At 16.5% G+C, this 9,092-nt stretch overlaps 1 protein-coding gene across 1 annotated transcript in view; it reads left to right on the top strand.

The window, feature by feature from the left end:
- The window catches only part of LOC102681170 (decaprenyl-diphosphate synthase subunit 1-like), a 28,437-nt gene that overhangs the window by 5,486 nt on the left and 13,859 nt on the right, over positions 1-9,092 (top strand). The gene's annotated exons all lie outside the window — the stretch shown is intronic.

Here is a 9,092-nt window from a genome sequence, read left to right as displayed (position 1 = left end):
TTTTTGAAATTATATAAAAAATAATTTATTTTTTTATTTATATATTATTAATATTTCATAAAATATTTTATAAAATATGTAATATATTACGGTTGTGTGCGCGCGCGCGCGTGTGTGTTTATACATTTATATTGTGTTTATTATGATATAATAGAATTATTTATTTTATGAAATAAATTATTTATTGTTTGCTATTATTATTTCTTTTTTGAATTCGATAAAAATAACTAGTTTTTTTAACAAATATTTATATTATTATTTTAGTTTAATATTACTAGTTTAATTTATAATTAATATTATTAAAATAATAACTATTACTACGCTTGTTATGATTATTATTATATTTATTGTTCAATATGTTTTCTAAAGTTATTCAATGCATTTTTCATTAAAAAATAAAAATTATTTCTTTAAACAATTAATTTTTTAATTTATTATTTTTTTAATTATTCTTCTTATCTCAAATTCTTTTAAATTATTAAATAGAAAACATAATCTCAATCGAAATATCTATTAAATTATCTATCAAATAATAATATTTTATTTAAAACTATTTTTTTTAAATAATTAATTGNTAGATTTTTTTTTTTTTTTAGATTAGAAAATTAAAAACTTCTTCTTACTAATCTTTTTCTATTAAAAATTTATTCTAAAAATAAAAGCTTTCCGTAATTTAATTGTTTTGATATTTAGAAAATTAACAATCGAATAGTAAATCGAAATGCAATATCATTTTTAATCGGAAATTTTTTAATCATTAAATAAATTATTATATATTTGGAAATGTAGTTAAATAATGTTCAATATCTGGTTATTAAATCAAAAGAAACATATGAAAACATTATAATAAATAAAGTGCAGAGTGCAATAGAATATGATAGAGTGCAATGTAAAAAATATATTTTATGATAAAAATATATTATAATTCTTATTTTTATAATTTTGTAGATTAAATATTAATAAAATAGATTCATTGAATATTATATTAAATATTTACATTAAATGATAATTAATTTAATCATACATCTTTCTCAAAAAATTATTATTATTATGTATAAATTATTATCATTTATAATAATAATTTAATTATTTATAATAGTAATTTATTGTAAATTATTATTGAAAAAAATTTTATAGAAGATAAAATATCAAAATATGAGAGTATAATTCATCTCTAATTATCTTTCTTATCCTTTCAATCCCTAGAAAAATGAAATAAGTAATGAAGTATAAATTTTAATAACAAAAAATAAATTATATAATAAATTATATAATAAAAAATAAAATAAAATAATTAAAAAAAATGATTCCATTTTATTAAAATAAAATGATAAATGATATAATAAGTTGTTATAAGTTTTAACAAAAAATAAATACAGAAGATTTGTAATGGAAAAAATAATGGGGAAAAAATGAATAAAAGTTTTGGACTTAGCATAATTATAAATATTTATAACAAGGAATATCGCGTTTTCACATGTTATCCCATCAGCGAAAGCAGTCCATGACTTCGCGGTTTGCATATACGGCCGAGAATAGAACTTTTACTTGATCATCTAACAATTATTTTTGCGTATGCACGTACAAACATGTTTAGAAAGCACTTTTTCTCGTCGCGACGGTAGAATGCGATAACATTGACTTGTCAATTACATGCTATCATTATTGTTAATATTGCGTTTCGCTTTTTGGGATTAATTGACACGCGAATTTCAATTAATTCGCTTGATGAATATAATAATTATTACCTAATATATAATACCTATTATATAATAATTATTGGTTTAAGAAAGATTAAAAAGTAATTTTAAATTCTATATTTAAAAATAAAATGTGATTGAAAATTCAAATGTATGATTTTTTTATTTTTTACAAATAAATAAATTAATTATTGAAATTAATTAGAGGATAAATCCATTTGATTAATTGATCTAAAAGAATCAGAAATTTATATAAATATATATCATTGTTTAAAAATTAAACAATTTGTAGTATATATAGATATTTATTTTCGAAAAGAATAATAAATAATAATATATTTAATATATATAAATGCTTTAAAGTTTATATCATTTATTACTTACTTTTTATTCAATTCAAAAGATTTTTCTGGACATAAATTAATGAATATGATTAATATAATAATGTTTCGCATTATTATATTAATAAAATCTTATAACATTAATAAAATCCATTTATTATTGTTAATCATTGTTTTCTATTTTCTATGAAAATTGCTTTTATTTTTTTAAAATTCTAATATATATATATATATATATTAGGAAAATATTATGAGAGATCTTTTTTGAATAATATTTAATTTATCATAATATTAAATTTTTTTTATACCGTTTTTTATATTTTTTTATACTGCATTAAAATTTGTAGAGAAAATATTTTAAAATAAATATATGGTTTCGATATATGATTTATTTTGATTTTAAATAATTTATTATTTAAATAAAAGAAATTGGAATATATTTATAACATATTTTTGTACTCAATTATTTTTATAATCAAAATAAATAAATAATAGATATATTCTCAAAAACAAAAAATAAATAAAATTAAAACACTAAAAATCATCGACAAATGAAAGATTAAAAACAAATATTATAAATGAAATATTACTTTTTAAATAGTTACAGATTCAATGAATAAAATGTAATTATAAGCATATATGATCATATTATTTAATTTTGATTTTTAAGATTTGAAAAGTTTAATTTTTTTTAATATATCTCTTCGAAATTTGGAAATTTTTGAAATCGGATATGAAATCGATATAAAATAAATATATTTTGAATATAATTATTAAAATATTATTATTTTTTTTAAAATATTCAAAATTTATGAAATAAAATATGGATATTGAAATTAATTCGGATTAAGTACATATTGAATTTCAATCTCAAGTTCTAAATCAAAAATCTAAAGATTTAACAATAAGCAGAATCACTGGATATATCACTGAATAATTTGAAAAATAATTTTAATTTTCTATTCAATTTATTATATAAAAGTGTTATGATTATTATGATCATTATTTAACTATTTTAAATAATTTTCAATAATAAAACAATTTAAATATAATTTAAGTAATTATATAAATTTTAACATATATTTTTGTATCAAAAAATCATCCAATTTTTAACTAAATAAAATTAAGAGAAGATTAAATATAAAATTAAAAAAAGATGTAGAATTATGTAGAATTTATGATATATATGATTTATGATATATTATGTTTCAGCAATAATTTATAAAAATTCAGATTTATATTTTACATATAAAGATATAAAATATTTTACATAATATATAAAATATTTTCATATAAAATTTGTTCTTTTAAAGAAGAAGAATATCGATCAGTGATTGTGAAATAAAATAAAAAATATGAAAAAATCTGAAAAAAATTTATTCTACTTATTCTATATGCTTCTTATAAAGAATAACAATGTTATATATAAGAATAACAATATTGTGTGAAATGCATGAAATTGACAAAACCTTGCACAAATTTAGTTTTTTATGTAAGAGAAATTTTAGAATGGAGGTAAGAGAAGGTACATCTTCCGGTTCTTAAAGAGCATAGATTTGATAATATTAATGCGTTAAAAGAATGCGACTTTTCGTTTCGCTCTACTTTCCTCAAGTTAATAGATAGAGAAATAAATTTAAAACTAGAAGCCGAATAATCCGTTCGAAGAAAATATATAAATTAAATATATATAAATTTATATCAGATTAAATTATAAGAAAAAATTATAAGAAATCAAATTAAATTAAGAAAAAAATCTAGGCTGCGAAATATTTTTCACATTTTAAAAATATCAATTAATATAAAGTAAATCGTTTATTTATTTGAAGTATTGTATATTTTTAAAATTATTTTATCGAATATTAATTTTTAATTTTATTAAAATTTCTTTTTCATTAAAATCTTGTAAATTTCTGAAATTTTTACAATGTTTTGAAATATTTTTCAATAAAATATATAAGTAAAGATTATGATATTATGGTATATTATTTTTCCAATGTGTCTTTAAATACATTATTCAAAAATAAAAAAGAAATAATATGACTTATTTAACTATTATTTATCAATATTTTTATTGCAACTTAAAATTATACATTGATCCAAATATTTGAAATTTTTTCCTAAGAAAATACAAATTCATAATAGAAAAAATTTAAAAATGAAATTTTTTCAATGAATAATCCAAATTATCTTGTCCAAAATTTTGAAAAAAGTCCAAATTATTTATCAAAACTTATTTATCTCAACTATTTTTTATTTATTTTCATTATAGTATATAATTTTTAATTAAATTAAATATTTCAAATTTTTTAAATATTTTAAGAAAAATATTAAAAAATTTTGAATGAAAACATTCAATATTTTTATTAAAACATAAAATCATTCGTTAAATACAATACTTAAATTTTTTTAAATATTTTAAAAGACAAAAAAATTCAAAAGTGAAATTTTGACTATTTAATGATCCAATTTTTTGTAAAAGATTTAGAATTATTACAATATCAAATGAATCTTATATCAAAAGATTATTTGATATAAAACATTCAATAAGTAAGTTTTTTTAAGTATATTTTAAGTATATTCCGTCAACTAGCTTCCAATCGTGGTTTGATGACCACGCGGAAAGCGTCACTGACGTAGTTTGCGAAACAGATAACGAGCGTTCCTTTCGACTTTGGCCAAATTCCAGGACGAACTTTCAACAGTGTTTCGCAGTTGGAATTCGAAACATTCTGTCTTCCGTAGCCTTTTTCTCTATTTGTTCTCTTCCTATATCATGGACTTGTGTCTCATTTCGTTTCGACACATATACGCAATCGTTATTGTCTTATGGGCATCGATTATCTATGCGGAGCCTGATTAATAAGTTAGTTTGGAATAAAATATGTAACACCTGTATTGAATCGAAATAAATTTATAATGTGAATGAATTAATATGTACGAGTTTGTCAATAAGAATGGTATTTCAATCAAACATTCTATCGTAGCAGTGTTTCCGAATGAATCTTGGACATAATTTATTTGAAATAATGAATTATTTTTTGTTTGTTTTGCAAATAATAAAAAAAATAAAATTATTTTGTATAAAATACAAATAAATTATTTTTGAATATGAATAAATTTATAATAGATTATAAAATAATGAAAATATAATAAAAATGAAGAATTAAAAAATCAAAAAATTTAAATACATAAAAAATAAATAAAAAATTAAAATTGTATTATTTACTCACTTTATATTGAATAAAAAATTTTATATCTCAAAAATTAATTTTACAGAAATTATGTTTTACATTGTGAATCTGAAAGATTGAATGCAAATTTTTTTTAAATATTAGAAAGTAATTGTATATTTTTTATTTTCCTTTTTTTTTCTTTTTATCGTAATATTAATATTAAAATTATTGAATTCATATTTTAAAATAATTTAGATTTTTTTAAATTCTTAGAAATCTTGAAATAAAATATATATTTATACATTTTTTGGAATCTAATTTGATATTTTCATATTTTCATACTTTCATTATAATCCTGACATATCTGTTAAGAAACACTGTAAGAGTATCGAAGGAATAATTGAACTGATAATAGGAATTGGATTAGTGATGAGTCATTACTTTTGAAGCACATCGATTCTTAGACAAAGAATCATAATATTATATATCAAAAGAAATTGAATCGTAAATAATAATTGTTATCAAAAAAAATTGAATTGTAAATGATAATTGTTTCGAGTACATCTCGAAAAAAATTAATATCGATATATTTGCAATTTACATATATTTTGAATATATGAGCATGTTTTTATTCTATTTTTATTTCTCATATTTGATATTAATATATGTGATCTTGAGATCTAATTTTTTTAGATTCTTTTGTATTTACTAAATTTCCTAATTTATTTATTATATTTATTATTTATTATATTTATATTGACTAAATATTTGAAATCTCGATATTAATTCGAATAATTTTGATATTTTTAACTTTGTTGTGATACCGATGTAATTTGATATTATATGTATATTTTATTTTGATATCAAATAAATTTTAAATCAGGATGGAATTTTTTAAATATCATGAAAAAATCTATCTTGTCCATCACTAGATTGAATCATTGAGATCGGATTTGCTAAATTTTACAAACAGATTAATATATCGATTATAAATATAAGGGATTAAGTTTAATATATATATATTTTCAAATCCAATTCAATATCTATATTTTGTTTTACAGATTTCAAATACTATTTAAAAACAATAATATTTCAATGATTATATTTAAAATTGATTCATTTTATACAAACTGATATCATATCTTGGAATAAATATTTACAAATTTTCAAATATTTATATTTATATGATATTAAAAAAAAATTTTTAATAAATAGCATCTATTCAAATTTTCGAAATTAGAATAATATAAGATTTTAAATAATATATTTAATGTATAACTATTTTGTTCATTAAATTTATTTAAAAATATTTTATTCAAAAACAATGATTGGTTTTAATCAATAATTTTTTTCTCAGTGATATGTTCTACTTTTTATATTTTTTACTTTACAATTAATATTCTTTCTTAGTAGAAAAGAAATTATTATTAAATGATAGAATTATAAAATTGAATTTTATATATAAAAGATATTTATATAAAAAATAATATAATTGATTTTAAAGATAGAAAGAAAGATCAGAAAAATCAGGAAATTTATGGTGAAATATTTATATAATTTTTTAATTCATTTGATAAAGTATAAGTTCAAATATTTTATATTTGAAATTTTATATTGTTTCTATTTTCCATAATATTTATAGAAGATTCGAATTGAATTAGGCAAACTTGAAATGTTTGTGAAATATTTGATCCTATTGTTGTATAATAAATATTTGAAAGATAATCTTCAATTCGATAGAAATAATAATATTATAGAAAATATTTTAATGTGATAATTGATTTATATGCAGACGCGTACAATGTCTCCTCATTCTTGTTATTAATTATTATCAGTTATAAATTGTTATTAATAAAATAAAGATTTTTCTATTAATTAATCATTAAGAAAATATGTAAAATAAAATATAAATCTAATTATGATATTCTCTTTCTAGTTTTACATTTTTAAATTTTCTTTTTCTTTACTGTTTTTTTATTTAATAAATTTTATTAGAATAACTTATTTATTTTAATATTTATTATTATTTATTAAAATAGTAATATTAGATAATAAAGTATTAACAAATAACAGATGACACAATTTTAATTAATTTATGCATTTATATTGTAAATTTTCTTTAATAAAAGAATTTCTTTAATAATAAAAATAATGCTGTTCTATTATTTAATACTAAAATTAAGAAAAATAAATATATTAATGAAAATTTTAATTATAAAATTATTGATACATAACAAAAGCAAATAAAGTAAATAATAATATTTCTTTAAAACAAATTCTATATTTTTTTTTTATAATAATACATAATTTTTTTATTTTAAAAATATATCAATTTCTTAATTTAAATGACACATATATAAAATATTAATATATTGAATATCATCATTTTAGACTATATTTAATAATGAAAAAATATTTAACATATAGATAAATTTACTTTTTATAGGCATTATTTAAAGTCAATAATTCAATTTTATATGTTATAAAGAGAAATTTACAATTTTTCAAACTCTATCTATATATTGACAATCCTTATTCTTTCCTCATAACAATTATTTTTATTTCAAATAAAATAAAAGATGTTAAAAGAAATTTTTTTAAAAGATTAAAAGAAAAGATAAATGTAATAAAAATACGAGATTATAATTTTACTTTATATGTAAAAATGAATTTTTAATAATTTTTTTATTTAATTTAATAAAATTTAATAAAATTTAATCTAATAATAGATTTAAATAAAATGAAAACTATCTTTTCGTTTTATATCATTTATTTAATATCTTCTTATTTAATGAACATTTTTCGTTTTTGTTTCTTTGTACTATTCCTTTTAATATAATTATTATAATTTAGAAATGTGTATTATATCGTTTTCCAATACATATATTTTCTTATTTGATTATAATAGAATTTTTTGCGCATGCATACTTAAATTATTCTTAAATTATATATATATGATTTATTTGAAGATTTTTTAAAAATCTAAAGAATATATTATTGTATAAATTATTGTATAATAATATTAGAATATTAATTTAGAATATTTAAAATATATTGTATTTTTAATTGTAATATAATGACAAGAAATAAAATGGCGATAAAGTATAAATATATAAAATTATAAAGTATAATATATAAATATATCATTTAAAAAATAAAAAAAATTCATTTAAATGCTAAGAACAAATTTAAAAAAAGATGATAATAAATAAATTTTGTATCAATAAAAATATAATATGATTATTCGAAGAAACGAGATTCATTTATTAATGAAAAATTTGTTTCTGAAATTTTTATAATTTTCAAATAATATAATTATAAAAATTAATAATTATAAAATATAATTATAAAAATTAGACAATAAAGACAATAATAATTATAATAAGCATATAATAATGTTAATCAGAAGCATTTGAATTAAATTTGATTTTCGCTATTAAATAAAATATTTATTTTTCCTTTAGTTTCATTTTAAGATAAATGTAATATGTTAGGTCAAACAATGGGTAATTTTATGGTATCAGATATATTTCTTAGAATTTTGTAGTTTTTAGAAATTTAACTTTAAGCACTTAAAAAGTTGGAAAGTTTTCTAATTTATAAACAAGCAAATATGTTACTATATGTTATTATATATTATTATATAATATGTTATATATGTTATTATATATATTATATAATATAAAAATTTGATAATAATTAAATATTTGTTTTATATTAAGAAATTAATTATTTATTTTCATCGAACTCAAATGATTAAATATTTATATATTTATGAAATTTAAATGTAGATAACTCAAATATTACATTTATGACATACAAAAAACAAAATATTCAAAGTATAGTATGCATTATAATATTTGTGAAATAAAAAA

The sequence above is a fragment of the Apis dorsata genome, unplaced genomic scaffold, assembly GCF_000469605.1.
Source record: "Apis dorsata unplaced genomic scaffold, Apis dorsata 1.3 scaffold_728, whole genome shotgun sequence".
NCBI classification, from domain to species: domain Eukaryota; kingdom Metazoa; phylum Arthropoda; class Insecta; order Hymenoptera; family Apidae; genus Apis; species Apis dorsata.
This window is presented reverse-complemented; position numbering and strand designations above follow the sequence as displayed.